The 17,004-nt window shown below is 45.4% G+C and overlaps 31 non-coding genes across 31 annotated transcripts; 7 read left to right on the top strand and 24 right to left on the bottom strand.

Annotated features, from left to right (window-relative positions):
• Positions 1 to 754: 754 nt before the first annotated feature.
• Positions 755 to 826, bottom strand: TRNAA-UGC (transfer RNA alanine (anticodon UGC)). The gene has a single exon. It is a non-coding gene; the product is annotated as a tRNA-Ala (tRNA).
• Positions 827 to 990: 164 nt separating this feature from the next.
• TRNAM-CAU (transfer RNA methionine (anticodon CAU)) lies at positions 991 to 1,063 on the top strand. Its single transcript has one exon. It is a non-coding gene; the product is annotated as a tRNA-Met (tRNA).
• A 195-nt stretch (positions 1,064 to 1,258) lies between these two features.
• TRNAA-CGC (transfer RNA alanine (anticodon CGC)) lies at positions 1,259 to 1,330 on the bottom strand. Its single transcript has one exon. It is a non-coding gene; the product is annotated as a tRNA-Ala (tRNA).
• Positions 1,331 to 1,943: 613 nt separating this feature from the next.
• On the bottom strand, positions 1,944 to 2,029 carry TRNAY-GUA (transfer RNA tyrosine (anticodon GUA)). The gene is given in 2 exon segments: positions 1,944 to 1,979; positions 1,993 to 2,029. It is a non-coding gene; the product is annotated as a tRNA-Tyr (tRNA).
• A 756-nt stretch (positions 2,030 to 2,785) lies between these two features.
• On the bottom strand, positions 2,786 to 2,857 carry TRNAA-UGC (transfer RNA alanine (anticodon UGC)). Its single transcript has one exon. It is a non-coding gene; the product is annotated as a tRNA-Ala (tRNA).
• Positions 2,858 to 3,021: 164 nt separating this feature from the next.
• TRNAM-CAU (transfer RNA methionine (anticodon CAU)) lies at positions 3,022 to 3,094 on the top strand. Its single transcript has one exon. It is a non-coding gene; the product is annotated as a tRNA-Met (tRNA).
• A 195-nt stretch (positions 3,095 to 3,289) lies between these two features.
• TRNAA-CGC (transfer RNA alanine (anticodon CGC)) lies at positions 3,290 to 3,361 on the bottom strand. The gene has a single exon. It is a non-coding gene; the product is annotated as a tRNA-Ala (tRNA).
• Positions 3,362 to 3,974: 613 nt separating this feature from the next.
• TRNAY-GUA (transfer RNA tyrosine (anticodon GUA)) lies at positions 3,975 to 4,060 on the bottom strand. Its single transcript is given in 2 exon segments — positions 3,975 to 4,010; positions 4,024 to 4,060. It is a non-coding gene; the product is annotated as a tRNA-Tyr (tRNA).
• Positions 4,061 to 4,816: 756 nt separating this feature from the next.
• Positions 4,817 to 4,888, bottom strand: TRNAA-CGC (transfer RNA alanine (anticodon CGC)). Its single transcript has one exon. It is a non-coding gene; the product is annotated as a tRNA-Ala (tRNA).
• Positions 4,889 to 5,501: 613 nt separating this feature from the next.
• Positions 5,502 to 5,587, bottom strand: TRNAY-GUA (transfer RNA tyrosine (anticodon GUA)). The gene is given in 2 exon segments: positions 5,502 to 5,537; positions 5,551 to 5,587. It is a non-coding gene; the product is annotated as a tRNA-Tyr (tRNA).
• Positions 5,588 to 6,343: 756 nt separating this feature from the next.
• Positions 6,344 to 6,415, bottom strand: TRNAA-UGC (transfer RNA alanine (anticodon UGC)). Its single transcript has one exon. It is a non-coding gene; the product is annotated as a tRNA-Ala (tRNA).
• Positions 6,416 to 6,579: 164 nt separating this feature from the next.
• TRNAM-CAU (transfer RNA methionine (anticodon CAU)) lies at positions 6,580 to 6,652 on the top strand. Its single transcript has one exon. It is a non-coding gene; the product is annotated as a tRNA-Met (tRNA).
• A 195-nt stretch (positions 6,653 to 6,847) lies between these two features.
• TRNAA-CGC (transfer RNA alanine (anticodon CGC)) lies at positions 6,848 to 6,919 on the bottom strand. Its single transcript has one exon. It is a non-coding gene; the product is annotated as a tRNA-Ala (tRNA).
• Positions 6,920 to 7,532: 613 nt separating this feature from the next.
• TRNAY-GUA (transfer RNA tyrosine (anticodon GUA)) lies at positions 7,533 to 7,618 on the bottom strand. The gene is given in 2 exon segments: positions 7,533 to 7,568; positions 7,582 to 7,618. It is a non-coding gene; the product is annotated as a tRNA-Tyr (tRNA).
• A 756-nt stretch (positions 7,619 to 8,374) lies between these two features.
• Positions 8,375 to 8,446, bottom strand: TRNAA-UGC (transfer RNA alanine (anticodon UGC)). The gene has a single exon. It is a non-coding gene; the product is annotated as a tRNA-Ala (tRNA).
• A 164-nt stretch (positions 8,447 to 8,610) lies between these two features.
• On the top strand, positions 8,611 to 8,683 carry TRNAM-CAU (transfer RNA methionine (anticodon CAU)). The gene has a single exon. It is a non-coding gene; the product is annotated as a tRNA-Met (tRNA).
• Positions 8,684 to 8,878: 195 nt separating this feature from the next.
• TRNAA-CGC (transfer RNA alanine (anticodon CGC)) lies at positions 8,879 to 8,950 on the bottom strand. Its single transcript has one exon. It is a non-coding gene; the product is annotated as a tRNA-Ala (tRNA).
• A 613-nt stretch (positions 8,951 to 9,563) lies between these two features.
• TRNAY-GUA (transfer RNA tyrosine (anticodon GUA)) lies at positions 9,564 to 9,649 on the bottom strand. Its single transcript is given in 2 exon segments — positions 9,564 to 9,599; positions 9,613 to 9,649. It is a non-coding gene; the product is annotated as a tRNA-Tyr (tRNA).
• Positions 9,650 to 10,405: 756 nt separating this feature from the next.
• Positions 10,406 to 10,477, bottom strand: TRNAA-CGC (transfer RNA alanine (anticodon CGC)). Its single transcript has one exon. It is a non-coding gene; the product is annotated as a tRNA-Ala (tRNA).
• A 164-nt stretch (positions 10,478 to 10,641) lies between these two features.
• Positions 10,642 to 10,714, top strand: TRNAM-CAU (transfer RNA methionine (anticodon CAU)). Its single transcript has one exon. It is a non-coding gene; the product is annotated as a tRNA-Met (tRNA).
• Positions 10,715 to 10,909: 195 nt separating this feature from the next.
• On the bottom strand, positions 10,910 to 10,981 carry TRNAA-CGC (transfer RNA alanine (anticodon CGC)). The gene has a single exon. It is a non-coding gene; the product is annotated as a tRNA-Ala (tRNA).
• Positions 10,982 to 11,594: 613 nt separating this feature from the next.
• TRNAY-GUA (transfer RNA tyrosine (anticodon GUA)) lies at positions 11,595 to 11,680 on the bottom strand. The gene is given in 2 exon segments: positions 11,595 to 11,630; positions 11,644 to 11,680. It is a non-coding gene; the product is annotated as a tRNA-Tyr (tRNA).
• A 756-nt stretch (positions 11,681 to 12,436) lies between these two features.
• On the bottom strand, positions 12,437 to 12,508 carry TRNAA-CGC (transfer RNA alanine (anticodon CGC)). Its single transcript has one exon. It is a non-coding gene; the product is annotated as a tRNA-Ala (tRNA).
• A 613-nt stretch (positions 12,509 to 13,121) lies between these two features.
• TRNAY-GUA (transfer RNA tyrosine (anticodon GUA)) lies at positions 13,122 to 13,207 on the bottom strand. The gene is given in 2 exon segments: positions 13,122 to 13,157; positions 13,171 to 13,207. It is a non-coding gene; the product is annotated as a tRNA-Tyr (tRNA).
• Positions 13,208 to 13,963: 756 nt separating this feature from the next.
• On the bottom strand, positions 13,964 to 14,035 carry TRNAA-UGC (transfer RNA alanine (anticodon UGC)). The gene has a single exon. It is a non-coding gene; the product is annotated as a tRNA-Ala (tRNA).
• Positions 14,036 to 14,199: 164 nt separating this feature from the next.
• Positions 14,200 to 14,272, top strand: TRNAM-CAU (transfer RNA methionine (anticodon CAU)). Its single transcript has one exon. It is a non-coding gene; the product is annotated as a tRNA-Met (tRNA).
• A 195-nt stretch (positions 14,273 to 14,467) lies between these two features.
• On the bottom strand, positions 14,468 to 14,539 carry TRNAA-CGC (transfer RNA alanine (anticodon CGC)). The gene has a single exon. It is a non-coding gene; the product is annotated as a tRNA-Ala (tRNA).
• A 613-nt stretch (positions 14,540 to 15,152) lies between these two features.
• On the bottom strand, positions 15,153 to 15,238 carry TRNAY-GUA (transfer RNA tyrosine (anticodon GUA)). Its single transcript is given in 2 exon segments — positions 15,153 to 15,188; positions 15,202 to 15,238. It is a non-coding gene; the product is annotated as a tRNA-Tyr (tRNA).
• Positions 15,239 to 15,994: 756 nt separating this feature from the next.
• Positions 15,995 to 16,066, bottom strand: TRNAA-UGC (transfer RNA alanine (anticodon UGC)). Its single transcript has one exon. It is a non-coding gene; the product is annotated as a tRNA-Ala (tRNA).
• Positions 16,067 to 16,230: 164 nt separating this feature from the next.
• Positions 16,231 to 16,303, top strand: TRNAM-CAU (transfer RNA methionine (anticodon CAU)). Its single transcript has one exon. It is a non-coding gene; the product is annotated as a tRNA-Met (tRNA).
• A 195-nt stretch (positions 16,304 to 16,498) lies between these two features.
• Positions 16,499 to 16,570, bottom strand: TRNAA-CGC (transfer RNA alanine (anticodon CGC)). The gene has a single exon. It is a non-coding gene; the product is annotated as a tRNA-Ala (tRNA).
• Positions 16,571 to 17,004: the final 434 nt, after the last annotated feature.

Below are 17,004 nucleotides of genomic sequence, written 5' to 3' on the forward strand. Positions count from 1 at the left end.
GGGTAGCAGAAGCTCATAGCACTGAAATTACCTCTCGCTCAAGAAAGGTTGTGGGGGGTGGGGACCAGGAGCAGACAGATGAAAATCATCAATATTAATCGCGGCTCCCTCTCAAAGCTACCACTTCTGAGAGCACACTGTGAGTTACGTCTTATCACCTCAAAGGAGGATTTCACACCAAAGTGGATGTTCCGTCTTGGCTTGGTGAAAAGCAGGGGCGCCGCAATGATGAATTTTACAGAAAGGAAAGGAACTTTGATACAAAGACCTTAGGAAGCATTGGTGGCAAATGGATGGAAGCCTTTAACCGTGAGAAAAATGACAGAAAGTTATGGGAGTCATTACCACGCACCCAGCTTCAAGAACATGCATTTTGGGTTCATTTTTGAAAGGAAAGAGAATGGAAAAATCAGTAGAGTAAAGGCAACATATTCAGTTTTTCTTGAAGCTACTGTAGAGAGTCTCTGGTTTAGAGGAAGAACCCTTACCAATGACCAAGATGGCTGCCACAGATTTCTATCCTAAATGTATTAAGATTGCCAAGATTAATCATCACTTTGATGGCTTAAACAAGTAAGATTCTTTGGTTCTATAAGCATCAAAAATGAGATTGCCCCATTTCATGGGGTTTTCCAAGGCACACGTCTCACAGTTTAAGTGGGGTTCGTATCCCAGTTGCATGGCATATCTCTTCCTTAATACTGACAGCCAGCCTAGTTTTCTGCCAAAATCCAAGATAAGCATGGCAAAAGTCTGGAGATGCCGGGGATTGAACCCGGGGCCTCATACATGCAAAGCATGCGCTCTACCACTGAGCTACATCCCCTTGTATGCCAAGTTTTACTGTATGCATGGAAACCCTGAATGTAAGTGTCTGCCAAGTCAACCCACTTGACACTGCAGCATAAAGTCTCAGTCAGGAAAATCCTTAAGCCTCGCACCTGGATTATCTTCCTGGTCTATAGTCTTGTTTAGAGATGCTTGTGTGCAGCCTTCTTAGCGCAGTAGGCAGCGTGTCAGTCTCATAATCTGAAGGTCCTGAGTTCGATCCTCAGAGAGGGCATTTATTTCCTCCTTTTGGCAAGCAAAATTCTCAGATTTTCTTGAAAAGTGGAAACTATGCCTATTTCAAACAATATTTTTCAATGCAACCTATTTAAGTGGGGTTCTGACCCCCCAACTGCCTGAGAAACCTCAACTTTCCACAAGGTGGCAGGCTAGCCTTCTGGAAAAAGCCGAGATACAGAACAGCGACTCCTGGAGATGCCGGGGATTGAACCCGGGGCCTCATACATGCGAAGCATGCGCTCTACCACTGAGCTACATCCCCTCCACTGCCCTCTAAAGTTTTGCTGGATGCAAGGAGACTCTGGAGCCCACGGACTGCAAAGTCTCGATTTGAGACTAGAATGTAAAGTGTCAGGCATGAAATTGCCCACGCCTTACGTGAGGGCTGTCTTCATGGAGCATATACTTAGTGCAATCAGGGTTCGATTCTCCGGCAGGGCTTTTATTTGCTCAGTTTGGAATGCAAAACTTCTCAGGATTTCCCCAAATGTGTAAACTGTTGGTCTACTTTCCAGCTTGCTCAGCCTTTCGGGGGATGATTCCATTGGCTATGCCCTCTTGCCCATCGGTGGACACTCAAATTGAAGGCAAGTCACAGTGTGATTGGCTGCCAAGCAGCTACCGTGGTGCAATGCAATTGGAAGTCTGCCAAGGGCATACATGTACTAATGCAATGCTTTGGTAGCAGTTTTGTTCAGCAGGTTTCCTTTACTGTTCTTCACGCCTCCCCTAGCGATGACTATGTCATCAATTCCCTTTGAAAGCAGATAGAGTACGCTTCTTTTCCAGTATTTATCGAAGCTCGGGGACTTTTTCATAATCAACGGAAGGTATTGTTGATTAACAGCAAAAGACATGGAAATGAAACCACAAAATCCTTCGAGCCGGATTTGAACCAGCGACCTAAGGATGCCCGAATTAATGCTACAGTCCTCCGCTCTACCAACTGAGCTATCGAAGGAGGGGTAGCAGAAGCTCATAGCACTGAAATTACCTCTCGCTCAAGAAAGGTTGTGGGGGGTGGGGACCAGGAGCAGACAGATGAAAATCATCAATATTAATCGCGGCTCCCTCTCAAAGCTACCACTTCTGAGAGCACACTGTGAGTTACGTCTTATCACCTCAAAGGAGGATTTCACACCAAAGTGGATGTTCCGTCTTGGCTTGGTGAAAAGCAGGGGCGCCGCAATGATGAATTTTACAGAAAGGAAAGGAACTTTGATACAAAGACCTTAGGAAGCATTGGTGGCAAATGGATGGAAGCCTTTAACCGTGAGAAAAATGACAGAAAGTTATGGGAGTCATTACCACGCACCCAGCTTCAAGAACATGCATTTTGGGTTCATTTTTGAAAGGAAAGAGAATGGAAAAATCAGTAGAGTAAAGGCAACATATTCAGTTTTTCTTGAAGCTACTGTAGAGAGTCTCTGGTTTAGAGGAAGAACCCTTACCAATGACCAAGATGGCTGCCACAGATTTCTATCCTAAATGTATTAAGATTGCCAAGATTAATCATCACTTTGATGGCTTAAACAAGTAAGATTCTTTGGTTCTATAAGCATCAAAAATGAGATAGCCCCATTTCATGGGGTTTTCCAAGGCACACGTCTCACAGTTTAAGTGGGGTTCGTATCCCAGTTGCATGGCATATCTCTTCCTTAATACTGACAGCCAGCCTAGTTTTCTGCCAAAATCCAAGATAAGCATGGCAAAAGTCTGGAGATGCCGGGGATTGAACCCGGGGCCTCATACATGCAAAGCATGCGCTCTACCACTGAGCTACATCCCCTTGTATGCCAAGTTTTACTGTCTGCATGGAAACCCTGAATGTAAGTGTCTGCCAAGTCAACCCACTTGACACTGCAGCATAAAGTCTCAGTCAGGAAAATCCTTAAGCCTCGCACCTGGATTATCTTCCTGGTCTATAGTCTTGTTTAGAGATGCTTGTGTGCAGCCTTCTTAGCGCAGTAGGCAGCGCGTCAGTCTCATAATCTGAAGGTCCTGAGTTCGATCCTCAGAGAGGGCATTTATTTCCTCCTTTTGGCAAGCAAAATTCTCAGATTTTCTTGAAAAGTGGAAACTATGCCTATTTCAAACAATATTTTTCAATGCAACCTATTTAAGTGGGGTTCTGACCCCCCAACTGCCTGAGAAACCTCAACTTTCCACAAGGTGGCAGGCTAGCCTTCTGGAAAAAGCCGAGATACAGAACAGCGACTCCTGGAGATGCCGGGGATTGAACCCGGGGCCTCATACAAGCGAAGCATGCGCTCTACCACTGAGCTACATCCCCTCTACTGCCCTCTAAAGTTTTGCTGGATGCAAGGAGACTCTGGAGCCCACGGACTGCAAAGTCTCGATTTGAGACTAGAATGTAAAGTGTCAGGCATGAAATTGCCCACGCCTTACGTGAGGGCTGTCTTCATGGAGCATATACTTAGTGCAATCAGGGTTCGATTCTCCGGCAGGGCTTTTATTTGCTCAGTTTGGAATGCAAAACTTCTCAGGATTTCCCCAAATGTGTAAACTGTTGGTCTACTTTCCAGCTTGCTCAGCCTTTCGGGGGATGATTCCATTGGCTATGCCCTCTTGCCCATCGGTGGACACTCAAATTGAAGGCAAGTCACAGTGTGATTGGCTGCCAAGCAGCTACCGTGGTGCAATGCAATTGGAAGTCTGCCAAGGGCATACATGTACTAATGCAATGCTTTGGTAGCAGTTTTGATCAGCAGGTTTCCATTACTGTTCTTCACGCCTCCCCTAGCGATGACTATGTCATCAATTCCCTTTGAAAGCAGATAGAGTACGCTTCTTTTCCAGTATTTATCGAAGCTCGGGGACTTTTTCATAATCAACGGAAGGTATTGTTGATTAACAGCAAAAGACATGGAAATGAAACCACAAAATCCTTCGAGCCGGATTTGAACCAGCGACCTAAGGATGCCCGAATTAATGCTACAGTCCTCCGCTCTACCAACTGAGCTATCGAAGGAGGGGTAGCAGAAGCTCATAGCACTGAAATTACCTCTCGCTCAAGAAAGGTTGTGGGGGGTGGGGACCAGGAGCAGACAGATGAAAATCATCAATATTAATCGCGGCTCCCTCTCAAAGCTACCACTTCTGAGAGCACACTGTGAGTTACGTCTTATCACCTCAAAGGAGGATTTCACACCAAAGTGGATGTTCCGTCTTGGCTTGGTGAAAAGCAGGGGCGCCGCAATGATGAATTTTACAGAAAGGAAAGGAACTTTGATACAAAGACCTTAGGAAGCATTGGTGGCAAATGGATGGAAGCCTTTAACCATGAGAAAAATGACAGAAAGTTATGGGAGTCATTACCACGCACCCAGCTTCAAGAACATGCATTTTGGGTTCATTTTTGAAAGGAAAGAGAATGGAAAAATCAGTAGAGTAAAGGCAACATATTCAGTTTTTCTTGAAGCTACTGTAGAGAGTCTCTGGTTTAGAGGAAGAACCCTTACCAATGACCAAGATGGCTGCCACAGATTTCTATCCTAAATGTATTAAGATTGCCAAGATTAATCATCACTTTGATGGCTTAAACAAGTAAGATTCTTTGGTTCTATAAGCATCAAAAATGAGATTGCCCCATTTCATGGGGTTTTCCAAGGCACACGTCTCACAGTTTAAGTGGGGTTCGTATCCCAGTTGCATGGCATATCTCTTCCTTAATACTGACAGCCAGCCTAGTTTTCTGCCAAAATCCAAGATAAGCATGGCAAAAGTCTGGAGATGCCGGGGATTGAACCCGGGGCCTCATACATGCGAAGCATGCGCTCTACCACTGAGCTACATCCCCTCCACTGCCCTCTAAAGTTTTGCTGGATGCAAGGAGACTCTGGAGCCCACGGACTGCAAAGTCTCGATTTGAGACTAGAATGTAAAGTGTCAGGCATGAAATTGCCCACGCCTTACGTGAGGGCTGTCTTCATGGAGCATATACTTAGTGCAATCAGGGTTCGATTCTCCGGCAGGGCTTTTATTTGCTCAGTTTGGAATGCAAAACTTCTCAGGATTTCCCCAAATGTGTAAACTGTTGGTCTACTTTCCAGCTTGCTCAGCCTTTCGGGGGATGATTCCATTGGCTATGCCCTCTTGCCCATCGGTGGACACTCAAATTGAAGGCAAGTCACAGTGTGATTGGCTGCCAAGCAGCTACCGTGGTGCAATGCAATTGGAAGTCTGCCAAGGGCATACATGTACTAATGCAATGCTTTGGTAGCAGTTTTGATCAGCAGGTTTCCTTTACTGTTCTTCACGCCTCCCCTAGCGATGACTATGTCATCAATTCCCTTTGAAAGCAGATAGAGTACGCTTCTTTTCCAGTATTTATCAAAGCTCGGGGACTTTTTCATAATCAACGGAAGGTATTGTTGATTAACAGCAAAAGACATGGAAATGAAACCACAAAATCCTTCGAGCCGGATTTGAACCAGCGACCTAAGGATGCCCGAATTAATGCTACAGTCCTCCGCTCTACCAACTGAGCTATCGAAGGAGGGGTAGCAGAAGCTCATAGCACTGAAATTACCTCTCGCTCAAGAAAGGTTGTGGGGGGTGGGGACCAGGAGCAGACAGATGAAAATCATCAATATTAATCGCGGCTCCCTCTCAAAGCTACCACTTCTGAGAGCACACTGTGAGTTACGTCTTATCACCTCAAAGGAGGATTTCACACCAAAGTGGATGTTCCGTCTTGGCTTGGTGAAAAGCAGGGGCGCCGCAATGATGAATTTTACAGAAAGGAAAGGAACTTTGATACAAAGACCTTAGGAAGCATTGGTGGCAAATGGATGGAAGCCTTTAACCGTGAGAAAAATGACAGAAAGTTATGGGAGTCATTACCACGCACCCAGCTTCAAGAACATGCATTTTGGGTTCATTTTTGAAAGGAAAGAGAATGGAAAAATCAGTAGAGTAAAGGCAACATATTCAGTTTTTCTTGAAGCTACTGTAGAGAGTCTCTGGTTTAGAGGAAGAACCCTTACCAATGACCAAGATGGCTGCCACAGATTTCTATCCTAAATGTATTAAGATTGCCAAGATTAATCATCACTTTGATGGCTTAAACAAGTAAGATTCTTTGGTTCTATAAGCATCAAAAATGAGATTGCCCCATTTCATGGGGTTTTCCAAGGCACACGTCTCACAGTTTAAGTGGGGTTCGTATCCCAGTTGCATGGCATATCTCTTCCTTAATACTGACAGCCAGCCTAGTTTTCTGCCAAAATCCAAGATAAGCATGGCAAAAGTCTGGAGATGCCGGGGATTGAACCCGGGGCCTCATACATGCAAAGCATGCGCTCTACCACTGAGCTACATCCCCTTGTATGCCAAGTTTTACTGTATGCATGGAAACCCTGAATGTAAGTGTCTGCCAAGTCAACCCACTTGACACTGCAGCATAAAGTCTCAGTCAGGAAAATCCTTAAGCCTCGCACCTGGATTATCTTCCTGGTCTATAGTCTTGTTTAGAGATGCTTGTGTGCAGCCTTCTTAGCGCAGTAGGCAGCGTGTCAGTCTCATAATCTGAAGGTCCTGAGTTCGATCCTCAGAGAGGGCATTTATTTCCTCCTTTTGGCAAGCAAAATTCTCAGATTTTCTTGAAAAGTGGAAACTATGCCTATTTCAAACAATATTTTTCAATGCAACCTATTTAAGTGGGGTTCTGACCCCCCAACTGCCTGAGAAACCTCAACTTTCCACAAGGTGGCAGGCTAGCCTTCTGGAAAAAGCCGAGATACAGAACAGCGACTCCTGGAGATGCCGGGGATTGAACCCGGGGCCTCATACATGCGAAGCATGCGCTCTACCACTGAGCTACATCCCCTCCACTGCCCTCTAAAGTTTTGCTGGATGCAAGGAGACTCTGGAGCCCACGGACTGCAAAGTCTCGATTTGAGACTAGAATGTAAAGTGTCAGGCATGAAATTGCCCACGCCTTACGTGAGGGCTGTCTTCATGGAGCATATACTTAGTGCAATCAGGGTTCGATTCTCCGGCAGGGCTTTTATTTGCTCAGTTTGGAATGCAAAACTTCTCAGGATTTCCCCAAATGTGTAAACTGTTGGTCTACTTTCCAGCTTGCTCAGCCTTTCGGGGGATGATTCCATTGGCTATGCCCTCTTGCCCATCGGTGGACACTCAAATTGAAGGCAAGTCACAGTGTGATTGGCTGCCAAGCAGCTACCGTGGTGCAATGCAATTGGAAGTCTGCCAAGGGCATACATGTACTAATGCAATGCTTTGGTAGCAGTTTTGTTCAGCAGGTTTCCTTTACTGTTCTTCACGCCTCCCCTAGCGATGACTATGTCATCAATTCCCTTTGAAAGCAGATAGAGTACGCTTCTTTTCCAGTATTTATCGAAGCTCGGGGACTTTTTCATAATCAACGGAAGGTATTGTTGATTAACAGCAAAAGACATGGAAATGAAACCACAAAATCCTTCGAGCCGGATTTGAACCAGCGACCTAAGGATGCCCGAATTAATGCTACAGTCCTCCGCTCTACCAACTGAGCTATCGAAGGAGGGGTAGCAGAAGCTCATAGCACTGAAATTACCTCTCGCTCAAGAAAGGTTGTGGGGGGTGGGGACCAGGAGCAGACAGATGAAAATCATCAATATTAATCGCGGCTCCCTCTCAAAGCTACCACTTCTGAGAGCACACTGTGAGTTACGTCTTATCACCTCAAAGGAGGATTTCACACCAAAGTGGATGTTCCGTCTTGGCTTGGTGAAAAGCAGGGGCGCCGCAATGATGAATTTTACAGAAAGGAAAGGAACTTTGATACAAAGACCTTAGGAAGCATTGGTGGCAAATGGATGGAAGCCTTTAACCGTGAGAAAAATGACAGAAAGTTATGGGAGTCATTACCACGCACCCAGCTTCAAGAACATGCATTTTGGGTTCATTTTTGAAAGGAAAGAGAATGGAAAAATCAGTAGAGTAAAGGCAACATATTCAGTTTTTCTTGAAGCTACTGTAGAGAGTCTCTGGTTTAGAGGAAGAACCCTTACCAATGACCAAGATGGCTGCCACAGATTTCTATCCTAAATGTATTAAGATTGCCAAGATTAATCATCACTTTGATGGCTTAAACAAGTAAGATTCTTTGGTTCTATAAGCATCAAAAATGAGATAGCCCCATTTCATGGGGTTTTCCAAGGCACACGTCTCACAGTTTAAGTGGGGTTCGTATCCCAGTTGCATGGCATATCTCTTCCTTAATACTGACAGCCAGCCTAGTTTTCTGCCAAAATCCAAGATAAGCATGGCAAAAGTCTGGAGATGCCGGGGATTGAACCCGGGGCCTCATACATGCAAAGCATGCGCTCTACCACTGAGCTACATCCCCTTGTATGCCAAGTTTTACTGTCTGCATGGAAACCCTGAATGTAAGTGTCTGCCAAGTCAACCCACTTGACACTGCAGCATAAAGTCTCAGTCAGGAAAATCCTTAAGCCTCGCACCTGGATTATCTTCCTGGTCTATAGTCTTGTTTAGAGATGCTTGTGTGCAGCCTTCTTAGCGCAGTAGGCAGCGCGTCAGTCTCATAATCTGAAGGTCCTGAGTTCGATCCTCAGAGAGGGCATTTATTTCCTCCTTTTGGCAAGCAAAATTCTCAGATTTTCTTGAAAAGTGGAAACTATGCCTATTTCAAACAATATTTTTCAATGCAACCTATTTAAGTGGGGTTCTGACCCCCCAACTGCCTGAGAAACCTCAACTTTCCACAAGGTGGCAGGCTAGCCTTCTGGAAAAAGCCGAGATACAGAACAGCGACTCCTGGAGATGCCGGGGATTGAACCCGGGGCCTCATACAAGCGAAGCATGCGCTCTACCACTGAGCTACATCCCCTCTACTGCCCTCTAAAGTTTTGCTGGATGCAAGGAGACTCTGGAGCCCACGGACTGCAAAGTCTCGATTTGAGACTAGAATGTAAAGTGTCAGGCATGAAATTGCCCACGCCTTACGTGAGGGCTGTCTTCATGGAGCATATACTTAGTGCAATCAGGGTTCGATTCTCCGGCAGGGCTTTTATTTGCTCAGTTTGGAATGCAAAACTTCTCAGGATTTCCCCAAATGTGTAAACTGTTGGTCTACTTTCCAGCTTGCTCAGCCTTTCGGGGGATGATTCCATTGGCTATGCCCTCTTGCCCATCGGTGGACACTCAAATTGAAGGCAAGTCACAGTGTGATTGGCTGCCAAGCAGCTACCGTGGTGCAATGCAATTGGAAGTCTGCCAAGGGCATACATGTACTAATGCAATGCTTTGGTAGCAGTTTTGATCAGCAGGTTTCCATTACTGTTCTTCACGCCTCCCCTAGCGATGACTATGTCATCAATTCCCTTTGAAAGCAGATAGAGTACGCTTCTTTTCCAGTATTTATCGAAGCTCGGGGACTTTTTCATAATCAACGGAAGGTATTGTTGATTAACAGCAAAAGACATGGAAATGAAACCACAAAATCCTTCGAGCCGGATTTGAACCAGCGACCTAAGGATGCCCGAATTAATGCTACAGTCCTCCGCTCTACCAACTGAGCTATCGAAGGAGGGGTAGCAGAAGCTCATAGCACTGAAATTACCTCTCGCTCAAGAAAGGTTGTGGGGGGTGGGGACCAGGAGCAGACAGATGAAAATCATCAATATTAATCGCGGCTCCCTCTCAAAGCTACCACTTCTGAGAGCACACTGTGAGTTACGTCTTATCACCTCAAAGGAGGATTTCACACCAAAGTGGATGTTCCGTCTTGGCTTGGTGAAAAGCAGGGGCGCCGCAATGATGAATTTTACAGAAAGGAAAGGAACTTTGATACAAAGACCTTAGGAAGCATTGGTGGCAAATGGATGGAAGCCTTTAACCGTGAGAAAAATGACAGAAAGTTATGGGAGTCATTACCACGCACCCAGCTTCAAGAACATGCATTTTGGGTTCATTTTTGAAAGGAAAGAGAATGGAAAAATCAGTAGAGTAAAGGCAACATATTCAGTTTTTCTTGAAGCTACTGTAGAGAGTCTCTGGTTTAGAGGAAGAACCCTTACCAATGACCAAGATGGCTGCCACAGATTTCTATCCTAAATGTATTAAGATTGCCAAGATTAATCATCACTTTGATGGCTTAAACAAGTAAGATTCTTTGGTTCTATAAGCATCAAAAATGAGATTGCCCCATTTCATGGGGTTTTCCAAGGCACACGTCTCACAGTTTAAGTGGGGTTCGTATCCCAGTTGCATGGCATATCTCTTCCTTAATACTGACAGCCAGCCTAGTTTTCTGCCAAAATCCAAGATAAGCATGGCAAAAGTCTGGAGATGCCGGGGATTGAACCCGGGGCCTCATACATGCGAAGCATGCGCTCTACCACTGAGCTACATCCCCTTGTATGCCAAGTTTTACTGTATGCATGGAAACCCTGAATGTAAGTGTCTGCCAAGTCAACCCACTTGACACTGCAGCATAAAGTCTCAGTCAGGAAAATCCTTAAGCCTCGCACCTGGATTATCTTCCTGGTCTATAGTCTTGTTTAGAGATGCTTGTGTGCAGCCTTCTTAGCGCAGTAGGCAGCGCGTCAGTCTCATAATCTGAAGGTCCTGAGTTCGATCCTCAGAGAGGGCATTTATTTCCTCCTTTTGGCAAGCAAAATTCTCAGATTTTCTTGAAAAGTGGAAACTATGCCTATTTCAAACAATATTTTTCAATGCAACCTATTTAAGTGGGGTTCTGACCCCCCAACTGCCTGAGAAACCTCAACTTTCCACAAGGTGGCAGGCTAGCCTTCTGGAAAAAGCCGAGATACAGAACAGCGACTCCTGGAGATGCCGGGGATTGAACCCGGGGCCTCATACATGCGAAGCATGCACTCTACCACTGAGCTACATCCCCTCCACTGCCCTCTAAAGTTTTGCTGGATGCAAGGAGACTCTGGAGCCCACGGACTGCAAAGTCTCGATTTGAGACTAGAATGTAAAGTGTCAGGCATGAAATTGCCCACGCCTTACGTGAGGGCTGTCTTCATGGAGCATATACTTAGTGCAATCAGGGTTCGATTCTCCGGCAGGGCTTTTATTTGCTCAGTTTGGAATGCAAAACTTCTCAGGATTTCCCCAAATGTGTAAACTGTTGGTCTACTTTCCAGCTTGCTCAGCCTTTCGGGGGATGATTCCATTGGCTATGCCCTCTTGCCCATCGGTGGACACTCAAATTGAAGGCAAGTCACAGTGTGATTGGCTGCCAAGCAGCTACCGTGGTGCAATGCAATTGGAAGTCTGCCAAGGGCATACATGTACTAATGCAATGCTTTGGTAGCAGTTTTGATCAGCAGGTTTCCTTTACTGTTCTTCACGCCTCCCCTAGCGATGACTATGTCATCAATTCCCTTTGAAAGCAGATAGAGTACGCTTCTTTTCCAGTATTTATCGAAGCTCGGGGACTTTTTCATAATCAACGGAAGGTATTGTTGATTAACAGCAAAAGACATGGAAATGAAACCACAAAATCCTTCGAGCCGGATTTGAACCAGCGACCTAAGGATGCCCGAATTAATGCTACAGTCCTCCGCTCTACCAACTGAGCTATCGAAGGAGGGGTAGCAGAAGCTCATAGCACTGAAATTACCTCTCGCTCAAGAAAGGTTGTGGGGGGTGGGGACCAGGAGCAGACAGATGAAAATCATCAATATTAATCGCGGCTCCCTCTCAAAGCTACCACTTCTGAGAGCACACTGTGAGTTACGTCTTATCACCTCAAAGGAGGATTTCACACCAAAGTGGATGTTCCGTCTTGGCTTGGTGAAAAGCAGGGGCGCCGCAATGATGAATTTTACAGAAAGGAAAGGAACTTTGATACAAAGACCTTAGGAAGCATTGGTGGCAAATGGATGGAAGCCTTTAACCGTGAGAAAAATGACAGAAAGTTATGGGAGTCATTACCACGCACCCAGCTTCAAGAACATGCATTTTGGGTTCATTTTTGAAAGGAAAGAGAATGGAAAAATCAGTAGAGTAAAGGCAACATATTCAGTTTTTCTTGAAGCTACTGTAGAGAGTCTCTGGTTTAGAGGAAGAACCCTTACCAATGACCAAGATGGCTGCCACAGATTTCTATCCTAAATGTATTAAGATTGCCAAGATTAATCATCACTTTGATGGCTTAAACAAGTAAGATTCTTTGGTTCTATAAGCATCAAAAATGAGATTGCCCCATTTCATGGGGTTTTCCAAGGCACACGTCTCACAGTTTAAGTGGGGTTCGTATCCCAGTTGCATGGCATATCTCTTCCTTAATACTGACAGCCAGCCTAGTTTTCTGCCAAAATCCAAGATAAGCATGGCAAAAGTCTGGAGATGCCGGGGATTGAACCCGGGGCCTCATACATGCGAAGCATGCGCTCTACCACTGAGCTACATCCCCTCCACTGCCCTCTAAAGTTTTGCTGGATGCAAGGAGACTCTGGAGCCCACGGACTGCAAAGTCTCGATTTGAGACTAGAATGTAAAGTGTCAGGCATGAAATTGCCCACGCCTTACGTGAGGGCTGTCTTCATGGAGCATATACTTAGTGCAATCAGGGTTCGATTCTCCGGCAGGGCTTTTATTTGCTCAGTTTGGAATGCAAAACTTCTCAGGATTTCCCCAAATGTGTAAACTGTTGGTCTACTTTCCAGCTTGCTCAGCCTTTCGGGGGATGATTCCATTGGCTATGCCCTCTTGCCCATCGGTGGACACTCAAATTGAAGGCAAGTCACAGTGTGATTGGCTGCCAAGCAGCTACCGTGGTGCAATGCAATTGGAAGTCTGCCAAGGGCATACATGTACTAATGCAATGCTTTGGTAGCAGTTTTGATCAGCAGGTTTCCTTTACTGTTCTTCACGCCTCCCCTAGCGATGACTATGTCATCAATTCCCTTTGAAAGCAGATAGAGTACGCTTCTTTTCCAGTATTTATCAAAGCTCGGGGACTTTTTCATAATCAACGGAAGGTATTGTTGATTAACAGCAAAAGACATGGAAATGAAACCACAAAATCCTTCGAGCCGGATTTGAACCAGCGACCTAAGGATGCCCGAATTAATGCTACAGTCCTCCGCTCTACCAACTGAGCTATCGAAGGAGGGGTAGCAGAAGCTCATAGCACTGAAATTACCTCTCGCTCAAGAAAGGTTGTGGGGGGTGGGGACCAGGAGCAGACAGATGAAAATCATCAATATTAATCGCGGCTCCCTCTCAAAGCTACCACTTCTGAGAGCACACTGTGAGTTACGTCTTATCACCTCAAAGGAGGATTTCACACCAAAGTGGATGTTCCGTCTTGGCTTGGTGAAAAGCAGGGGCGCCGCAATGATGAATTTTACAGAAAGGAAAGGAACTTTGATACAAAGACCTTAGGAAGCATTGGTGGCAAATGGATGGAAGCCTTTAACCGTGAGAAAAATGACAGAAAGTTATGGGAGTCATTACCACGCACCCAGCTTCAAGAACATGCATTTTGGGTTCATTTTTGAAAGGAAAGAGAATGGAAAAATCAGTAGAGTAAAGGCAACATATTCAGTTTTTCTTGAAGCTACTGTAGAGAGTCTCTGGTTTAGAGGAAGAACCCTTACCAATGACCAAGATGGCTGCCACAGATTTCTATCCTAAATGTATTAAGATTGCCAAGATTAATCATCACTTTGATGGCTTAAACAAGTAAGATTCTTTGGTTCTATAAGCATCAAAAATGAGATTGCCCCATTTCATGGGGTTTTCCAAGGCACACGTCTCACAGTTTAAGTGGGGTTCGTATCCCAGTTGCATGGCATATCTCTTCCTTAATACTGACAGCCAGCCTAGTTTTCTGCCAAAATCCAAGATAAGCATGGCAAAAGTCTGGAGATGCCGGGGATTGAACCCGGGGCCTCATACATGCAAAGCATGCGCTCTACCACTGAGCTACATCCCCTTGTATGCCAAGTTTTACTGTATGCATGGAAACCCTGAATGTAAGTGTCTGCCAAGTCAACCCACTTGACACTGCAGCATAAAGTCTCAGTCAGGAAAATCCTTAAGCCTCGCACCTGGATTATCTTCCTGGTCTATAGTCTTGTTTAGAGATGCTTGTGTGCAGCCTTCTTAGCGCAGTAGGCAGCGCGTCAGTCTCATAATCTGAAGGTCCTGAGTTCGATCCTCAGAGAGGGCATTTATTTCCTCCTTTTGGCAAGCAAAATTCTCAGATTTTCTTGAAAAGTGGAAACTATGCCTATTTCAAACAATATTTTTCAATGCAACCTATTTAAGTGGGGTTCTGACCCCCCAACTGCCTGAGAAACCTCAACTTTCCACAAGGTGGCAGGCTAGCCTTCTGGAAAAAGCCGAGATACAGAACAGCGACTCCTGGAGATGCCGGGGATTGAACCCGGGGCCTCATACATGCGAAGCATGCACTCTACCACTGAGCTACATCCCCTCCACTGCCCTCTAAAGTTTTGCTGGATGCAAGGAGACTCTGGAGCCCACGGACTGCAAAGTCTCGATTTGAGACTAGAATGTAAAGTGTCAGGCATGAAATTGCCCACGCCTTACGTGAGGGCTGTCTTCATGAAGCATATACTTAGTGCAATCAGGGTTCGATTCTCCGGCAGGGCTTTTATTTGCTCAGTTTGGAATGCAAAACTTCTCAGGATTTCCCCAAATGTGTAAACTGTTGGTCTACTTTCCAGCTTGCTCAGCCTTTCGGGGGATGATTCCATTGGCTATGCCCTCTTGCCCATCGGTGGACACTCAAATTGAAGGCAAGTCACAGTGTGATTGGCTGCCAAGCAGCTACCGTGGTGCAATGCAATTGGAAGTCTGCCAAGGGCATACATGTACTAATGCAATGCTTTGGTAGCAGTTTTGATCAGCAGGTTTCCTTTACTGTTCTTCACGCCTCCCCTAGCGATGACTATGTCATCAATTCCCTTTGAAAGCAGATAGAGTACGCTTCTTTTCCAGTATTTATCAAAGCTCGGGGACTTTTTCATAATCAACGGAAGGTATTGTTGATTAACAGCAAAAGACATGGAAATGAAACCACAAAATCCTTCGAGCCGGATTTGAACCAGCGACCTAAGGATGCCCGAATTAATGCTACAGTCCTCCGCTCTACCAACTGAGCTATCGAAGGAGGGGTAGCAGAAGCTCATAGCACTGAAATTACCTCTCGCTCAAGAAAGGTTGTGGGGGGTGGGGACCAGGAGCAGACAGATGAAAATCATCAATATTAATCGCGGCTCCCTCTCAAAGCTACCACTTCTGAGAGCACACTGTGAGTTACGTCTTATCACCTCAAAGGAGGATTTCACACCAAAGTGGATGTTCCGTCTTGGCTTGGTGAAAAGCAGGGGCGCCGCAATGATGAATTTTACAGAAAGGAAAGGAACTTTGATACAAAGACCTTAGGAAGCATTGGTGGCAAATGGATGGAAGCCTTTAACCGTGAGAAAAATGACAGAAAGTTATGGGAGTCATTACCACGCACCCAGCTTCAAGAACATGCATTTTGGGTTCATTTTTGAAAGGAAAGAGAATGGAAAAATCAGTAGAGTAAAGGCAACATATTCAGTTTTTCTTGAAGCTACTGTAGAGAGTCTCTGGTTTAGAGGAAGAACCCTTACCAATGACCAAGATGGCTGCCACAGATTTCTATCCTAAATGTATTAAGATTGCCAAGATTAATCATCACTTTGATGGCTTAAACAAGTAAGATTCTTTGGTTCTATAAGCATCAAAAATGAGATAGCCCCATTTCATGGGGTTTTCCAAGGCACACGTCTCACAGTTTAAGTGGGGTTCGTATCCCAGTTGCATGGCATATCTCTTCCTTAATACTGACAGCCAGCCTAGTTTTCTGCCAAAATCCAAGATAAGCATGGCAAAAGTCTGGAGATGCCGGGGATTGAACCCGGGGCCTCATACATGCAAAGCATGCGCTCTACCACTGAGCTACATCCCCTTGTATGCCAAGTTTTACTGTATGCATGGAAACCCTGAATGTAAGTGTCTGCCAAGTCAACCCACTTGACACTGCAGCATAAAGTCTCAGTCAGGAAAATCCTTAAGCCTCGCACCTGGATTATCTTCCTGGTCTATAGTCTTGTTTAGAGATGCTTGTGTGCAGCCTTCTTAGCGCAGTAGGCAGCGTGTCAGTCTCATAATCTGAAGGTCCTGAGTTCGATCCTCAGAGAGGGCATTTATTTCCTCCTTTTGGCAAGCAAAATTCTCAGATTTTCTTGAAAAGTGGAAACTATGCCTATTTCAAACAATATTTTTCAATGCAACCTATTTAAGTGGGGTTCTGACCCCCCAACTGCCTGAGAAACCTCAACTTTCCACAAGGTGGCAGGCTAGCCTTCTGGAAAAAGCCGAGATACAGAACAGCGACTCCTGGAGATGCCGGGGATTGAACCCGGGGCCTCATACATGCGAAGCATGCGCTCTACCACTGAGCTACATCCCCTCCACTGCCCTCTAAAGTTTTGCTGGATGCAAGGAGACTCTGGAGCCCACGGACTGCAAAGTCTCGATTTGAGACTAGAATGTAAAGTGTCAGGCATGAAATTGCCCACGCCTTACGTGAGGGCTGTCTTCATGGAGCATATACTTAGTGCAATCAGGGTTCGATTCTCCGGCAGGGCTTTTATTTGCTCAGTTTGGAATGCAAAACTTCTCAGGATTTCCCCAAATGTGTAAACTGTTGGTCTACTTTCCAGCTTGCTCAGCCTTTCGGGGGATGATTCCATTGGCTATGCCCTCTTGCCCATCGGTGGACACTCAAATTGAAGGCAAGTCACAGTGTGATTGGCTGCCAAGCAGCTACCGTGGTGCAATGCAATTGGAAGTCTGCCAAGGGCATACATGTACTAATGCAATGCTTTGGTAGCAGTTTTGTTC

The sequence above is a fragment of the Lissotriton helveticus genome, chromosome 1_2 (genome assembly GCF_964261635.1).
Source record: "Lissotriton helveticus chromosome 1_2, aLisHel1.1, whole genome shotgun sequence".
Classification (NCBI taxonomy): domain Eukaryota; kingdom Metazoa; phylum Chordata; class Amphibia; order Caudata; family Salamandridae; genus Lissotriton; species Lissotriton helveticus.